Source organism: Diceros bicornis, chromosome 18, assembly GCF_020826845.1.
Source record: "Diceros bicornis minor isolate mBicDic1 chromosome 18, mDicBic1.mat.cur, whole genome shotgun sequence".
In the NCBI taxonomy this organism is placed as follows: domain Eukaryota; kingdom Metazoa; phylum Chordata; class Mammalia; order Perissodactyla; family Rhinocerotidae; genus Diceros; species Diceros bicornis.
In genome coordinates, this window is record NC_080757.1 from 38,860,811 (window position 1) to 38,878,853 (window position 18,043).

General features: G+C 39.0%; 1 pseudogene; it reads right to left on the bottom strand.

The window, feature by feature from the left end:
• Positions 1-12,232: 12,232 nt before the first annotated feature.
• On the bottom strand, positions 12,233-12,654 carry LOC131417935 (large ribosomal subunit protein eL36-like; annotated as a pseudogene).
• Between the last annotated feature and the right edge of the window lie 5,389 nt (positions 12,655-18,043).

The window sequence follows — 18,043 nt, forward strand, 5'->3', positions numbered from 1 at the left end:
CCCTAAAAGAGGGCCATTTTAGAACCCCTCAGGGCTTATATACTCCAGCTTTTGGGAACCAACTCCATGTTATATCTAACAAATTAATATGTACCCACATCCCTCATTAAAGTAAAATATATCGATAACTACGTGAAGGTTGAGTTGAAATTTAAGATTGACATATTGTTATATTACGGAGTCACAAACATTTATTAATTTTGACTTTGTAGTTTTTTGGAGCCAGTTCTTTTTTTCATGTCTCAAACATTTTTTATAGGTCCTTGACAAGGTCTCAGCCCCTTGGCAGTGGGCCAGAAGTGCCTAATGGATACAAAGATCCTGAATGGTGAGAAGTTTAGATTTTATTCAAAGTGCCGTGGAAAATCATCAAGGAGTTTTAAGCAGAGAGTGATATGAGCTGATTTACATCATTTAAGGATTGCTCTGGCTTTTAGGTGGAGAACGAATGAGGCAGGTCGGAGTGGAAGAGGTAAGATCTGTTAGGATGTTGTTGCAGGACTAGTGCAGTGGCCCTGGAGAGATAGGTTTGAGATATATTTTGAGGACAGAAGAATTCGCTGGTAGATTGGATATGGAGGATCAGAAGGAAAGGAAAGAGATAGGGATGATTCCCAGGCTTCTGACTTTAATAAGTGGGTGGATATTAATCCCATTTATTGAGATATGCAAGTGGGCACGAGTTTTTCTAGTGGAGAATTAAGAGTTTAATTTTGCAGAGTGTAAGTTTGATATGTGTGTGAGCCATCCAAGTGGAGATGTCAAGGAGACAGTCACATTTATAAATCTGGAGGTTGGAGGAAAACTCTGGCCTGGAGATATAAATTTAAGAGTTTCCTGCATTAGAGGAATATCGAAATTCAGAAATTGAGAAAAGGAGGAGAAGTTCTCAAAGGAGATTGAAAAAAAGTATCTAGCGGAGTAAACTGGAAAAAACCAGGAGAGTATGGAGCCACAGAAGCCTGAAACGGAGTGCTTCAAGAATGAGGAGTGGACACCTGTGCCGCATGCTGCTGAGTTCAGCAGTGTGTCCGTCACATGAGTACTGCAGGGGTCTGAAGGATTAGCAGTTCAGTTTAGGTAGAAGTGCTGCTGGTCCACCTTGTCCTTTCCCATCTCAGGAACCTACGGTGACTTTGCCTTGCCAGCCACATCAAACTCAAATCCCTCTGCCATTTCTTCAATGTCCCCTATTTCTCCCGTTTGCTTATTCATTTGTTACGTTTGATCCACGCCTGTTTTCTGCCAAGCCCAGTCTTAACTGTAGGGCAAGTACGGTTTCTGCCTTCTAGTGGCTCCTGGTCATAAGCTCCCAACCTGGACTAATATGTATTCTGTTCCTTCTTAAGGAAACAAACCTGCTACTGCAGTGGGGATGGGAGGAGGGGGACAGCAGGTAGGGGGAGTGTCTCCTTTAGCAGATTTACCCCTACTCCTTTGTGCTGAAACTTCCATCAAAAATGACTTCGTTCCTCCAGGATCCACTTTAAGATTCACACCCTGCCTGAAACTTGTTTCTTCAGTAAGTATGCTTTCGCTCTTAAATGACACTGTAAACTCCTTGAGATGCCTTATATCTCTTTTGTATCCTTCACTAATGGAACAACAGATACAGAGATGGCTCTACCCCGAGGCTACCGAAACTTAACCTTCAGGGCTTCCTAATTTGCACTGCCCCTTCCAAGGCCCTATACTTAATTTGTGTTCATAAACAACAGGTGAAAATTGAAGACATATTTGCTGATGGACTCTGAATTCACTGACTTCAAATATTTGTTGATTTATTGTTTGTTTTATTTATAGGGATTTAGATGAGAATTTTAGTTACTGATTATATCTTTTCCTTTGCGCAAAAGCCTTGAGTCGCCCCCCATTGCCTCTAATTAAATAAAAGCTCCCCAACCTGACCTTCAAGGCCTGCTTTCAGTGTGGCCAAATTTTATGTCTCCAGCCTTATCTCCCAAACTCTCCTTATTTCCCCAAAACTGAACCCCACGCTGTCACCCTGGTGGTGTTGTTCACACTGATTTCTGTGCTTGGAAAGCTCTCTCTTCCAACTCCAACTTTTCACATCCTAGGATAGCCTTTAGTCCCTTGTTTCTGGAAAACAGGTCCCTGGACCAGCAACATGACCTGAGAGCTTGATAGAGATGCAGAAACTCAGACTCCGCCCCAGATCTACTGAATCAGAATCTGCATTTAAACAAAATCCAAGGTCAAGTTTGAGATATACTGACTTACGCCGTTTCACAGACCACCTCCTCTAAGAGTTTTCAAACTTTTAAAATCCCTATAATGAAAAATGCTTTTCTTTTTTTACACTTTTTTCATTCTTTGCTGGTGCTTCTCTATGGGTACTTCCTTCTGCCTTGAATCATGGTTAATTATGTACAAATCTTAGTTATCCTGTTAGATTGTGAGCTCTTTGAAGGCATTAACAGTGGAGTCTCAACTTAGAGATGAGTTAGTTAACTTGGTATTTCTCTCAATGCCCCTGCTATACCCCCCATCCTCGCATGTATACTCGTACAAACCTAGGTGGTATTGGTGGTATTTTAGTTGATACTCAGAATTTGACAAGATCCAAATATGAACTGACTCTCAAATGTGCCACATGTGGGCAGGATGATCAGTTGCAATTATTTATTACTTAATAAAATGAGCATCTAACTATTATTTTATGTCATGAAAGTCTTGAATATCATTCCCTTTACCTTTGACCGCCACTGTGTTATAAAATTATATCTTTATCCCTGAATTCCAGAGTAGGAGGAGAGCTGCCCCAAATTGTTCAAAAACAGCTGGTTACCTATAACATTCTGTGAAAAGTTTGGGGAAGGACATTCCACAAATTCCTTTGATTAAAACAACATACAGTTTTTTTTTTTAATATTAATTTAAAATCCCCACAAGAAATCAATGTTCACTGCAGAAAGATGTAAAAATATATGCAATCCCCCTACCCACTCCCCAAAAAATCAACATAATCTTTCTATCTGGAGGTAACCCCTGATAACACTGTGCTACATTTTCTTCCTGATGGGATTTTTCCTGACCAGTAAATATAGATCTATATTATTCTTTTTAATAGTTATGTAGTATTTCACTGTAAAGGTATACAAATTTGTTTAATTGGTTCTGTATCATTAAATTGTTTCCAATTTTTGCTATTTAATGCCACAAGGAGCACTTTGTATATTCATCTTAGGATAAACTTAGTTAATTTCTGATTTTAAGAGTATATCACTTAAAATTAGGATGGGCTTCAAGTGATAGAAAACTCCAAACTACAGTAGCTTAAACAAGATAAAGTTTATTTTTCTCACATAAACAAAGTCCAGAGATAAGCAATCAGGGCTGGTGTGGCAGCTCCACAATCATCTGGAACCCAAGCTCCTTCTATCTTGTTGCTCCACATCCTCAACCTGTGGCTTCCACCTCATGGCCCAAGACAGCTGCTGGAGCTCAAGCTGTCATATTCACATTTCTGACAGCAGGAAGGAAGAAAGGGGGAAGAAGGAACTTCCCCCTGACGCTTCAAAGACCCTTCCCTTCACATGGGTTTGCCCCGAACTTAGTATCATGGATACTCCTAACTGGGAAGTATTTCAGAGGGCCCTGTGCCCAGCTGAAAAATAGGAGATTCTGTTACTACATAGGAAGAGAAGAACAGATATCAGGATACAAGAGCAGTCCCTGTACAAAAGGTAAGCACATTTCCCATTTTTGGTACATTTTGCCTTCTGGTTTCCCATCCCGTAATCAACAGATTTTTTAATGTCTAAATTAATCTAGCAACAGCCTAAACCAATTTCCCGTTGGTTCTTGATGGAGAAGACACACAATTGGCTTATGTCTTATATAATTGAAAATGATTAAAACCACTTCTAACTTCCCTTCTTTAGACAAAGTAACTTTCTTTCTATTTTGATTTCCTTAGAGTTTCCAAATCCTATTCCATCCTTTTGAGACATTTCTCTTCCTCTGTTGATGTTGCTTTATTTTGGTCCCTAAGTTTGCACCTTTTCTTCCTACTAAACCATAATTGTTTGAATTGAATTGAAATGTAGTAATTTCCATCCTATACTTTTGTGCATTTATTTCTTTACTAAAAGTAAAGTCCAACAATTGATGATTTTTTAGCTTCTCTTTTGTCCTCCTTTTTTACTGAAAAGATGGGTATCTACTTTTTAGTCTTTATTTTAAAGACTAGTCAGCTGAAACACAAAAATTGCTAGCAAAATAATAAGGCAGATTCAAGTGATTTGCATAGGGCAATTGGAAAAAATATACTAACAAAAAATAAAAATATGTATAAACTGAGGGGATGTGGAACTAGGGACTGTTCCATAGAGTCCTGAGGGTGTGACACGGTGACAAGATTTCATCCAAAAGTAGGCAGGAGAATGGCAAGAAATTCTTCACTTTTCAGACAAGGACACCAAGACTCCAGGAGTTAAATGTCTTTTCCCAAAGTTTTCAACTCCAGCATCTGGCATGAAGGCAGTTTGAGTAATTACATTCGAGTCATGTCTAATTTTGCTTGTAAAAGTGCTGTGTTAACAAGTCAACTATAGAATAATATGTACAGTATTATACCATTTTAAAAGGAAAAAATGTATGTATATGTATATAAAATACTGGAATGAATGACACTATTAATATATCAGCAGTAGTTGTTTTTGCACAGCAGCATTAAGGAAGTTTTTTTTTTCTTTTATGCATTTCTGGAGTTTCCAAGCTCTCTGTATCAAGCCTATATTATTATTATTATTATTTTTCTGAGGAAGATTCGCCCTAAGCTAACATCTGCTGCCAATCTTCCTCTTTTTTTATGTGAGCCGCTGCTACAGCATGGCGACTGGCAAACGAGTGGTCCACACCCGGGAACCAAACCCAGGCCCCGCCGAATCAGAATGTGCCCAATTTATCCACTAGGCTACCAGGGCTGGCCCTATAATTATTTAAAAAAATATTTAAAACATGCACTGTTGTATATTACTGTACCATAAATGGAAGATATGGAGAAGGATTGGAAAGTAGTTTTGGATATTTTTTAATGAGTATCATCATAAATTGAAAGATGGTAATAAATGAATGTATTCAAATATCTAAGCCAGTTGATAGCTCTGTCTAGGAAATCGTGAGGCAGAAGGAACAAATAGCACAGAAATTAGTGGGCATTCCCTCCTTTTCCCAAAATCTTTTCCTGGTATCATTTGAAAAGAAGCTCTCCCCCAAGATTAGTTTTTAGAAAGGTAAAGGATTCTGATTTTATTACCCTTCAGATTGCATCAAGCTCCAGGCAGCGATCCAACAAAACCCCGAGAATGTGGGTTTTAATGTGGATTCAAACACGAAGAGACTGCCTGTTGGCTCCCACCCTTTGAAGCTAACTCAACCCCAACTGGCAATAAATTTAGTTGTATATTTTATGATTGAATTATTTGGGCTGCACTTTTAGTGTAATGATGGGAATTCTGGAAAGTGGTTTTGTTTTAAAAATTAAGGACAATGAGCCACAGACTGGGAGAAAATGTTTGCAAAAGACGCATCTGATAAAGGACTGTTATCCAAAGTATACAAAGAACTCTTAAAACTCAACTATAAGAAAATGAACAAGCCAATTAAGAAATGAGCAAAAGATCTGAACAAATACTTCACCAAAGAAGATATACAGATGGTGAATAGCATATGAAAAGATGCTCCACATCATATGTCATCAGAGAATTGCAAATTTAAACAACAATGAGATCCCATTACACACCTATTAGAATGGCCAAAATCCAAAACACTGATACATCAAATGCTAGTGAGGATGTGGAACAATAGGAACTGTCATTTGTTGCTGGTGGGAATGCAAAATGGTACAGCCACTTGGGAAGACAGTTTGGCGATTTCTTACAAAACTGAACATATTCTTACCATATGATCCAGCAATGGTGCTTCTTGGTATTTACCCAAAAGAGTTGAAAACTTATGTCCACACAAAAACCTGCACACACGTGTTTACAGCAGCTTTATTCATAACTGCCAAAAACTTGAAAGCAACCAAGATATCCTTCAGTAGGTGAATAGATAAACTGCAGTACATCCAGACAATGGACTGTTAAATTCAGTGCCAAAAAGAAATGAGCTATCAAGCCATGAAAAGACGTGGAGGAATCTTAAATACATATTACTAAGTGAAAGAAGCCAATCTAAAAAGGCTACATACAGTGTGATTCCAAGTCTGACATTCTGGAAAAGGCAAAACTATGGAGACAGTAAAAGATCAGTGGTTGCCAGGGGCTAGGGAGGAGGGAGGAATGAATAGGCAGAGCACAGAGGATTTTTTAGGGCGGTGAAACTATTGTGTGTGATACCGTAATGCTGGATAAACGTCATTACACATTTGTCAAACCCATGGAATGTACACCACCAGGAGTGAATCTTAATGTAAACTGTGGACTTTGGATGACAGTGATGTGTCTATAGGTTCATCAGTTTTAACAAATGTTCCACTGTGGTGGGAGATGTTGATACTGAGGGTGGGGGTGGGGGGCTGTGCGTGTGTGTGGGCAGTGGGTAATATGAAAAATCTTTGTAACCTCCACTCAATTTTGCTGTGAACCTAAAACTACTCTAAAAAATAAAGTCTATATGTAAAAAAATTAAGGCCAACACTTAGCCTTTAATTTAGGAAAATTATTCCAGTTTAAAAAAACTAGACTTTCCAGACATAAAGCAGTCAGATTTTTAAAAAATATATACATGTATTCCAGGCTGTGTGTGTGTGTGTGTGTGTGAAAGTAGATGAGCATTGTATCTTTGTCTTCTTGAAGTACAACAATTAAATGTTTCAGAAATCTTTAAAAGATACTTTAAGAAAAATATTTTTTATGTTCTATTAAATACTTCTTATCAGACCTTGTGAATGCAACACAAACGGCAATTATTAAAGCAAATTCCGCGTGAGTAGATTTGGCAGGACAGTCATCGCGAAACACTGGACAAGGAAGAAAAATACTCTTTGTGGGAAAAGCTGCTAAAAATTTAATTTCCAGATGGTCAAAGTTCAGGCGTGACTCATTTGGAATGTTTTACAAATTGAAAACGCTGAAACTGGGGAAACTCAGAAAACTATAATTCTCATTAATTGGCTGAAATTACTAAGTGTGCAAGCCACAGGATCAAGGGCACTGACTGACTGTGGTTACTGAATAGAGCACATTTTAAGCAGAAATGGGTACTGTAATTTTTCCAACAGGTGGCAGCAGAGAGCTGTATAAGATTTAATATGTTTTCTGGAATAAGGCGTGGAAATCCGCAACGTGGAGATCTGGAAAGCACTTCAGCCCTCACAGAACACCCACAGTTTACAGATGAAAACATTGAGCTCCATAGAGATTACCTGAACTTCCTAAGAAAACTCTTCACTAAAATAAATGCCTTGAAATATGTCAGGCTATCCAAATTTCACTTATAATTACATTACACTCAATGCAAACAAATTTAATTAGATAGGAAAAAATGTAATATTTCACATGAAATATTAAGTTATGATAGAAAAGACTTTGGAGTATTTCCGGAACTCTTTCCCTTTTTGATTAAAACATTAAAAAAGCAAACAAAAAAAGGCCATCTGAAAGCTTTCTGATGGAAAGTGAACTGACAGAGAAAAAGTACCGATTTGGGAAACAAACCTGAATTCGATTCTTCATGCATCTCGTGTTTGCTGTCTCACCTTGAATAAAGTACTCAAGCTTTGTGTTCACTTGTAAAATGGAGTAATAATATGTACCCCATAGGCTTGTTGCAAGGTTTAAATGGGATCACACTTGTGATGCACTTGGCTCATACTTAGCAGACGCTCGATAAACATCACTTCCTTTTTCCACCCACTCCGGGGTACACAGAGGTGGAGAAGCCCGGTACTTCCATTCATAGGGCTGCCAGATAAAATACAGGACACTCAGTTAGATTTTAATTTCCGGTAAACGACGAACACTTTTTTTAGTGTAAATATGTCCCAAATTTTGCATGGGGCATACTCATACTAAAAAATTACTTGTTGTTTATCTGAAATTAAAATTTAACTGGGTGTCCTGTAGTTTTCCTTGCTAAATCTGGCAACTCTGATTTTCAAAGGCTCCTGACTTATTACAAAATGAAGAAACCCCAAAGCAGTGTTATAAAATCTGTGGCAAATTTTTAAATACTTACATTTAATGAGTTAGAATGCCAAACCAAGAACTGCATTGCAGTTTAACTGTGCCAGTCACAAGATAATGATAGGACTTATAAGAAATATTAACTCTCAGGGCGCTAGAGGAAGTGTGGTCTGGTATTGGGACATATGCTTTAAAGCTGCATAACGAATGTCTTCATTTAGTCTTGTTTGTGTGTTTATGACTATATTGTGATCTCCTTTGGAGAGGAGGTCAAAGATCTAAATTTGAGGTCCTTTGTGACAGTGAGGGCTCAGCCAACTGGCCCTCTGGCCCCCCATGATAAGCCCTACTCACTTTCTGATGTAATAATAAGGATACTTTGTACTTTATCCTAGAAAAATGTTTCCTTTGTCAAGTATGACAGGATCTTTTACATGGTTGTATTTTATGTATTATTCCTTTGTTGATGTTGGGAAAAAGGCAGAGGAAGCTGATGGGCTGAATGCAGCCAAAGGACAGAGTGGCCCAATTTCTACCCTGTAAGGAACTGGAGGAGCCACAGCAAAACTTCAGCGTCACCCAAAGGAGGGCACGTTCCCCTTTTAACCACTTGCATAAAGGAGAATTATAGTTTATTATGTACTAAAGTTGTCTGTTCATCACATCACAAGTACTTTTTCAGACCACTGTGGTCATCTTATGGCACCACAAAGGTGTTAGGGAAAAAGTAGCCTAGACAAGCCTGATTAAGTAGCTGGCCTCAGTGTTTGCTGCTGTGCCAAATTTACAAATAAAGCCAAAACTTTAAAAAATATATATTGTTAGGGTTTCTTTTTAAATTATACTTATTAAATATTGAATATATAAAAAAGAATATTTGCAAAATATATGTAAGAAATAAAGAATCATGATGTAATGGACCTCCGTGTATAGCCCACCACTCAGTTTTAGTGTTTATAAATTCCCTTGCTTTTCATTATAGTTTCACTACATATGTTTATATTCCTGATATTTATATTATAGTTTCACTACATATGTTTATATTCCTGATATTTATATGTATATATGTGCTTAAAATTTTAAGATACATATGGCATGTGTACAAAAATCACACATGAAAACATATATATTTAATTAAAAAAACAATAAAACGAACACTCGGGAACCTGTTACCAGGCCAAGAAAGAACATTATCGAGACTCATGCGTGCACCTCTCCAATTACATCTCTTTTCTTCACTCCCTTCAACCATTTTTTGTTGTGGTAAAATATACATAACATTTACCATTTTAACCGTTAAGTGTTCAGTTCAGTGGCATTAAGTACATTCACATTGTTGTGCAACTGTCACCGCCATCCATCTCCAGAACTTTATCATCTTCCCAAACTAAAACTCTGTACTCATCAATGCTAATTCCTCTTTCCTTCCTCCCCCAGATCCTGGCAACCATGACTCTGCTTTCTTTCTCTATGAGTTTGACTACTCTAGGTTCCTCATATAAGCGGATTCATGCAATATTTGTCCTTTTGTGACTGGCTTATTTAATTTAGCATAGTCTTCCAGGGTCATCCACATTGTAATACGTGTCAGAATTTCCTTCCTTTTAAAGTCTTAACAATTAATCTGTCAAATGGAATTGGTTTGAATCTATAGATCAATTTGAGGACGCTTGACATTTTTATTGATGCGAGTCTTGCAGTCTATGAACATAGTATAGCCCTCTGTTTATTTTAGTATTCTTTAATACCTGAATTTTTATAACTTTTCCCCATAGAGGTCTGGCACATCCTTTGTTAGATTTATTCCTAGATACTTCATATTTTTTATTTTATTATAAATGATAATCTCTTTTAAAAGTACAATTTCTATTAGTAGATGGTGTATAGAAATGCACTTGATTTTCATTTATTGATTTTGTTTCTAATACACTTGCTTGCTAAATTCTCTTATTAATTCTACTAATATATCTGTAGATTTTTTGAGATTGTCAATGTAAGTAATCATCATCTATGAATAATGACATTTTTTTCTTTCAAATTTTTATACTTGCTCTTAATCTGATGGTCTCCAGTGCAATATTGAGAATAAGCCGTCCTCGTCTTATTTCCAGTCTTAAAGGATATGATTTTTTTTGGTGAGGAGGATTGGCCCTGAGCTAACATCTGTTGCCAATCTTCCTCTCTTTGCTTGAGGAAGATTGTCCCTGAGCTAACATCTGTGTCAATCTTCCTCTACTTTGTATATGGGATGCCACCACAGCATGGCTTGATGAGCAGTGTGTAGGTCCATGTCTGGGATCTGAACTCGTGAACCCCAGGCTGCCAAAGCGGAGAGTGCAAACTTAACCGCTATGTCACCAGGCCAGCTCTGGAAGTGATTTTTATATATCACCATTATGTTTGCTAATAGTTTTTCTTTTTTAAAATCATGAATGTATGTTCAATTTTGTCAAAGACTTTTCCCTCTTACTCAGTTAATGTGGGAAATTTTATTACTTGGTTTTCTTTTTCCACAACTTTTCACTATGAAAAATTTCCAATGTACATAAAAGTTGAAAGAATAGTACAATGAACACACAGATACCTATGACTTAGGCACGAAAACTGTTAACATTTTATTATTTTTGCTTTGTCTATGTATCATATATATATACACACACATATGTAAGTAATATATATACATACATATATTTTTTTCTTAACCATTTGAAGGTAACCTGCAGATATGACACACCACCTATAAAATACTTCAGCATGAAGCTCCTAAATATAAGGACATTTTCCTACAAAAACACCATATTATCACATCTAAGAGAAATGCATAATTGAGTTCTTAATATTAAATTCACAAGGCATTCCTGGGGTAAATCCAATTTGGTAATAATGTGTTATCCTTTTACACGTTGCTGAATTCAGTGTAATAACAGTTTACTTAATAATATTTGCATTTATGCTCGTGAGTGAACATGGTATATAATTTTTCTTCCCTGTGTTGTCCTTGTAAGATTTTGGAATGTTGCTTTGGCGATGTTCTATATGTGTCCATTAAATTAAGCTTTGTAATTGTACTATTCAAATTTCATAAATCCTTACAGATTTGGGTTTTTTTTGCCTGCTCAGTTTATTGATTACTTGAGGGTATTACCATCTCCCATTATGACGATGGATTTTCAGTCCCCTCTTTCAGTCTGTCAGTTTTTGCAATATAATTTTATCGTTATATAGTGATGCTTCATATCTAATAGTATTTTTTGCTTTCAAGTACATTTTGTAGTTGAAATGTAGTTATATATTAACATATATATATAACTTACGTAGTTATATCAGCTTTCTCTTACTTAGGATGTGCTTAGTGTGTCTTTTCCATTCTTTTGATTCCAACCTTTCTGTATCCTTATGTTCTAGGTGGGTTTTTAATAAACTGTATAGAGTTGGATTTTTCAATACTCTGACAAGCTTTTAACTGCAGCCTTTGTTGCATTACACTGATTGCAATTACTGATATATTATTTTTCTTTTTTTGGTTTGTTATTTGTTTCTCCCTTTTAGGCTTATTTTTCCTCTTCTCTCTGAATTCCTTTTTGAGGGATTTTTTTTTTTTTTTTGTGAGGAGATCAGCCCTGTGCTAACATCTGCCAATCTTCCTCTTTTTTTTTGCTGAGGAAGACTGGCCCTGGGCTAACATCCGTGCCCATCTTCCTCTACTTTATGGGACGCCGCCATATATGGCTTGCCAAGCAGTAAGTCAGTGCGCGCCGGGATCTGAACCCGCTAATCCCGGGCCGCTGCAGTGGAGCGCGAGCACTTAACCGCTTATGCCACGGGGCTGGCCCCTGAGTGATTATTTTTTATCACCTCATTTCTCCCCCTCTATTAGTTTGAAAGCTAAATATTCTACTCCTTGACTTTTAGTGGTTGATCTAAAAATTCATCATGCATACTTAACTCATCAAATTCCAAAGTAAATCATTATCCGTTTGCCTTCTTCTAAACAGTATAAGGACCTTAAAATATTTTAATTCCAATCACCCACTTTCTGACTTATATGTTCCTGGGTTATGTATTTTAGTTCCATCTTGTTAGATTTTTATTTTCTGTAAAGTTTTTATTATGCATGGATGGGGCTGGGACTCAGTCCTCCTTGCAGCTGCTTTCTTCATGGTGGCCAGGAGGTTGCTCAATTCCTCTTGCTTCCTCTTGGCGCAGTGTGTCCCCTCCATTTCCTTGATGAACTTGAGGGCCAGCTTGTCCTTGGAGACTTTGAGCAGCTCTGCAGCGCGCCGCTCACTTAGGGCAAAGCCGCACACCTCTCAGATCATGTCCTGCAGGAACCTGGTGTGCTGATGAGGTGCCCGAGGCCGCACCTGTGTCTCGGCTCCCTCAGGTTCTTGGTCACCTTGTGGCCCTTGTTGAGGTCCACGGTCATGGGATAGCACAGAGCCACGGCTGGACCCAGGGACCAGATGGCAGCACATACCCTCTTGTTAGTTTTTAATGCCATAGAACCTTATTATAGTTTTATGTAGTCAATAGTAGATTAGATAAAATAGATACTCCATATTTGATTAATTATTTTACCACATTTATCACTCTTCACTCCTTCCTTTATCTCATTCCTTCCAGATGAGATTACTTTCCCTCTGCCTGAAGTACATACTTTGGAATTTCCTTTGGTGAGGGTCGTGGGTAGCAAATGCTTTTAGTTTTTATTTGTTTGAGATTCTTTCTTTTTTACCCTTGTTCTTTAGATTTTCAGTAGGTATAGAATTCTCAGTTGTTTTTAATTCCTCTCAGCACATTGAAGGTGTTATCCTATTGTCTTCTTACTTTTATTGTTGCTCTGGAGAAATCAGCTATCAGTCTAACTGTTATATCTTTGAAGTTACCTGACTTTTTTCTCTGCTTTTACAATCTAGTCTTTGTCTTTGGTGTTCTGTAATTTTATTATCATGTGTTAGAATGCAGATTTCTTTTTATTTCTGTTAGGAATTCATTAGGATTCTTGAATCTGAGTATCTTTTCATTTTTTCATTTCTTTGTCTCACTGTGCTGTAGCCAGAATCATTTCTTCAGATGTCTTCTAGTTCACTAATTCTCTCTTCAGTGTGTCTAATCAGCTATTAAAATCTGTCCACTGAGTTTTAAATTTTAATTATTACATTTTTCATTTCCAGAATTTTATTTATTTATTAAAAACTACTTGATCATTTTTGTAGTCTCCTATTATTTACTCATATTATTAATTCCTTTTCTATTTCTTAAAAGCTCTAAAATAGTTATTTTATATCATGTTTCTGATAATTCTTGTATCTAAAGTCTTTGTAAATCTGATTCTGCTATCGGTATTTCTGCTTCTCTTGCTCAAGGTGCCTAGTTTCCTTGGGTGTTGTGATTTTTGACTTTGAGTTTATATTTCTTAAAACTATCTGTGGGAATGTTGGGAGGCCTGAGACAAAGGTGGGTTCATCTAGAGAGGATTTGCATTTGCTTCTTCCAGCAGTTCAGGCACTTATTACCACTTTACATTAAATTCTCTGCTGGAGGCTTTTCAGACCATCCAACTAATATAAATCTGGGCTGCAAACTTGTGTTAAAGCTAGCTTTTGGTTTATTTTCAGGAGTTCATTTCACTTTCATGTGGTACCAAGAATCAAGAAAGCCCATTTTGGCTGCAGACCCTCCAGGTGGAAGGATTAGATTTATTTCTAGATTAGCCTAACAGTGAAAGTATAGCTTGCAGGGCCTCACCTGTATGGGAGGGTATCCAATTAGAATCTCCACCTTAGGCAAACCTGGCTCTGTCTCCTGTCCCTGGAGCTCCTTAAGGTCTTGAAAACTGAGAGATAACTGGTTTGGAAATTGCTCTATTTATCTCTCTGGGTTCCTACTGTCACTTGATTTTGGCTGAATATTCCTTACTTTTATATTTAGAAGAAGATATTTCTAGTATTTTATCCATAATTTTTAGTTTTCATCAGAAGAGTCAGTTAGGGTGCCTGGGTTCATTATATCATCTGAAATGGAAGTCTGCATCACTTATTTTTCAATAATATTCTTAAAGTTTCTCTAGAAAATACTCAGACCTTTGTGTGCATTGCCATTATGTGCCAAATCTTTTTCCATCTCTTTATGTTATTCTTTCCCCTCAATACCCTGTCCTTTAAGTATGACACATACTTACTGAATTTTAGCATGTGAAACTGATATCTTTGGCTGATGAAGAATTATGTAATGTTAGGCAGAGAAAAAGATTTCAAGGGCAACTGAAGTCTGCAATGTTCATGCAGTTTTGGATTGTTTTTGCCTCTTGTTTTCTCTTATGGTTTAAACTTCAGTTTTGAAATACTCCTAAATATCCCTCTTGTTTATTTTCCTCATTAACATTTCTGGTAAACAGAACAGTTTAATGTTTATCAAAGGAACATTTTTAAGGACAGCATGATCACATTGGATGGTCTCCATTTTCAGCATGTCCAGTTTTGAAGGACATAATAGAAACATTTTGAACATCTGATTGTCCACTTTTCATCAAGTAACATGTTTTATTTTCTATGAATGCACTGATTATTGCAGCAAGAGTCAAGAAAACATGGCAAAGAGGAGAGGAGATGGACTCAACCCTCTCTCCTTCCATTTCTCAGCTTGAACAGGTCTTTCTTTTTCACACTTTCTTTCTATTTCCTAAAACCTCTGACCAGCCTGGAGGAAGCCATCTCCTCTCTCCCTGAAAGCAAACAAAGATGGTGCTCTTTTTTACTGACTCTCAGTAGCATCCCCCCAGGTGACCTGTTTCATCTCAGTGTCTTCTGTGACATCATTTTCTCCTTTTTTTCTCTCCTGCCTCTCTGGCCTCTCTTTTTCACTTCCTTCTCGGGTCTCTTCTCTTTCACCTACTCCTTAAATGCCAATGTTCCTTAAGGCTGCATGAAAGACCATTTTCTTTTCTCCCTCCAAGCACGCACCCTGACCCGTGGCTCCAACCACTACCTTATGTCGGTGTTTCACAAATATATATCTTCAGGTCAGCCTCCCCGTGAGCTCCAGACCCCATATCCAACTATGTGCTGGGTACCTCCACCTGGGTGTCCCACGGGCTTCTCAACCCCATATGTCCTGAACTCATTTTTCTACCCAACTCCCCACCTCCACCAATATCTGCTTCTCTTTCTGCTTCTGTTTAAGCCAGAACCTGGGAATCATTCTAGACCCTTCTGTTTCCTTGTATCCTTATCTCCTTCTTCCTTTAAGGCTGGCCAGTTCTTTCTCATATATATTATATTATGTTATAATTATATTCATTCTCTATTCCATTATAAATGCCACTGCCCTGGTCCAGGCTGGCTCTCATTCCTGCTTGCCTAGGCCACTACATTTGCATCTTAACTAGTCTCCCTGCTTCCCATAACATCTTCCTCTAATCCAACTTCCTCTAATCCATCGGCCACACTGCCTCCAGGGGTTCTCCAGAGTGATTGCCTAGAATGCAAACCTGATGATATCTTTCCTTGCTTAAAACCCTTCACTGGTGCTCTCACCTGAAGGAAACAATTAGAATTCCGCAGGGTAGCATGCCATGCCCACCCCACCCCTGTCTTGGCACACACTTCTCCTGAATTTGCCACACCTACCCAGTGTTCCAGCGGAGTGAGTTGCTCACAGTTCCCAAAGGCCCCAGGCTCTTGCACATCTGTCTCCTTTGCCGGGAACGCCTTTCCTCTTGTCGCCCACTTCTCAGCCAGCTCATTCCCGTTTATCCTTCCAGACTCAGCTCAACATCACCTCCTCTGGAAAGTCTCCCTTGGATCCTACTCCTCTCCCTTCCTTGGTCTGAATCACTGCCCTCCGCTGAGCTCATTTATGTCTTGGAGTATATTTGTCGGTAGTGTGGAGCTCAGTCTACTGGATTGTGAGCTCTTTGAGGGCAGGAGCCATTTCTCATTCTCTTTGGGGTCTTTGGCACCTAACAGTGCCAGGCCACAGGCACTTAATCAATGAGCGTCTCTTGATTGACTTTTGATCCCAAATTCTTCTGTTTATTAGATATGTGATCTTGGGTGAGTCATTTAACCTCCTATGTTTTCGTAGACATAATAATGATAATATGCCCATCACAAGGATTAAATGAGATAAAGCACATAAAAATGCTTTGTAGATTGCATTTCACTGCTTTTCAAATGTAAGGACTTATTATTATCACCGTTGACGAGCTGCTTTGATTTGCAGGTTTTAAAAAAAATGTGCTGTCTTGATTTTCCAGTCTTCTCTGGGGCCTTGCTCTGCTCCCGCATGCCCTCTGTCTCCTTCCTTTTCTGCCTCACTGCTTCCTTCTCTTCCACCTGCAAATCAATTCTCATCTGGCCCATTCACAAAGCATGTCTTCCCTCAGCCCTACCTCCCCCTCACGCCGTGGCCCTTCCTTCTTCTCCCCGTGGCTGCCAGAGCCCTTCAAAGAGTGTTTCAGCTGGCTGCCTCCTGGCTCTCACCACCCACTCCTTTCTTACCCGGCACAATTTGGATCCCGCTCTCCGTGTGTCACAGTCATTTCACCCTCTGAGGGCTCTTGTGACCTCCCGTTGCCAAATCCCGCAGGCTCTTTTCCAGGCCTCATCCCACTGGACCTCTGAAGCATCTGGCCCTGCTGATTGCCTCCCCCTGCTTGAACCCTCCTCCTGGGCCATCCTGATCCTGCGCTTGCCCAATTGTCCTTTTTTCCCCAGCAGTTGCTTGTGTCTTCCCGTAAGTGTTGGCATTCCTCAGGGCTCTGCCCTCGGGCCTCTTGTTTCTCTCTTGTCCGCTTGGTGATCTCACCGGCTCCCATGATTGCCATTCAAACCTCTCTGCAGATGCCTCCCAGTCTGTACTTTTAGCCCCAAGCTCCTTCCTGAGCTTTAGCTCCATGTGTACTGGACAGCTATTTGTGGTGGCCCCACTGGGACCAGAGACTCAAAATGTCCAAGATGAAAATCAGTTTTACTGCTTTTTCTCACCGACCTGCTTATCCTCCTGTTTGTCTTATTTCTGTTAATGGCCCATCATTTTCCCAATCATCCTGGATTCCTCGCTCTCGCTTTCCTCCCCCATCCAGTCACTTGCTAAGTCCTGTAGATGCTCTCGCTGAAATGTCTGTGGCTTCCCCACCTTACATTTCTACCACATCCACCACCACAGAAAGGCCTGCATTACCTCTCCCCTGAACCATCCCCCTAGCCTATCACGGTTTGGCTTCTTTTTCCCCTTCCTTCCCTCCGTCCTTCTGTCCCTCTCTTTTTCTTTCTTTCAATAAATATTTATTGAACACATTCTATGTGCCAAACACTAATATTTATTGAGAAACTACTCAATAGTAGTGTGTCAGGCTCTGGCAAACAAAAAATTAATGCAGTGCAGACCTCTTCCCCAAGATGATTAGAGCCAGTAGGAGGCTTATTTCATGGGCCCACATCCAGCCATGGATAAGTAAGCAGATAATTACAAAGATAATTACACCCTGAGCCTTCTAGCTGGTCTCCTGGCCTCCATTTTTCCCCTCCATTCCAATCCATGTTACTTGCTCTGCCAGATTACCATTCCTAAGGTACCATGACAATTCTGCCGGGTCCCTTCATTAGCTCTCCATTGCCTAAGTCCTCAGCATGTTTTAAGTGTTTTCGCAAAATGCTTCAGCCTGCTTCTCCAGATGCACTTCCATGATTCTCTCCGTCTTGCCTTCCACCACAGCCCGTCTTCCAGTTGGCGTTCTTTGAACATTCTCTGTTCCTGCCTCTGTGCCTTTCTTCTTATAGGTCCTTCCCCCATCACTTCTGCCTGTAAAAATCCTAACCATGGGTCTATTTTCAGCCCTGACCCCAGAAGGTAAAACTCTTCCTTCCAAGAGTGCTTCAGACCCCCTT